Raw genomic sequence first — 1,130 nt, 5'->3', positions numbered from 1 at the left:
AGCCCACAGCTAAAAGCTGATGGTGAATGACAGGTGTGTGGCACGGATAGCCACAAGAGACATGCACCTGTTGCAGTTGGAGAGACAAGGACTGGGATGTGGAGGTGGACAGCGAAAGAAGTTTAAAGTTAGGAGGAGTTGCCAGATCGGGAAGAAATGAGATGGAATTGAAAGGAGAAAAAGGAAAGGGGGCAGAGGGATAAGAAAAAAGAAAAAAAAAGATATTACCGACTAAAAGAGACATGTTAATGACTATAACTACATATTATTAAATAAATTTTGCTGCAAAATATGCCGGTGCCTGAACATTAAACGTGTTACTGATCATCCTAGTCTTTGTACTGGGTCAAACTTCACTTTATTTAATAATATATATTTATTTCATCTGTATAAAATTACCAGAAGACCATGTCCAGTTTGGGCTATTTACAAACATTACAGTGACAAGAAACACATTGAATATACAGACACTGATATACATAAACTGATAATGTAATTTTAGCTGTTAAATAGATTTTTCTTAATCGAAAATTCTTACAACAGTCTTTTTATGAGTGTGTAGGGTGTATACCACCAAATAAAATCCCATAGATGACAATATTAACATGTGTGGCCAACACTACTACATGCAGCATATCAAACGACATATACAGGATGGATATAAATACTGCCAACTTTCAGTGTTAAAAGAAAATCAGAAAAATACTGGGGGTTAAGCTGCTCATTTCAGACATACATGGGAAGTGTCTATGATTACCCTAGTTCCACACAAAAATTGTCACGCTATTTGTAGTAGAACTCCTCATGTTTGAGGCAAAATGGTCGATCAAATTAAATTACATGAATTTATTGGCCTGATAAAACCGCATTTTATCACAACAAACAGGCTCATGTTTATCATCAATAGCAGGACTGGTACCCTCAACTGTGGGATGAAAAGTTGGGTGCGCCAGCCTCAGTGGCATCGTGGTTAACCCATCAGACATAAGACTGGAAGGTACAGGGTTCTCAGCTCGGTACCGGCTCCCACCCAGAACGAGATTTAACGACTCAGTGGGAAGGTGCAAGACCACTACACCCTCTTCTCTCTCACTAACCACTAACAGCTAACAGTAGTCCTAGATAGACAG

The sequence above is a fragment of the Gigantopelta aegis genome, chromosome 15 (assembly GCF_016097555.1).
Source record: "Gigantopelta aegis isolate Gae_Host chromosome 15, Gae_host_genome, whole genome shotgun sequence".
NCBI classification, from domain to species: domain Eukaryota; kingdom Metazoa; phylum Mollusca; class Gastropoda; order Neomphalida; family Peltospiridae; genus Gigantopelta; species Gigantopelta aegis.
Note: the sequence above shows the minus strand (reverse complement) of the source record.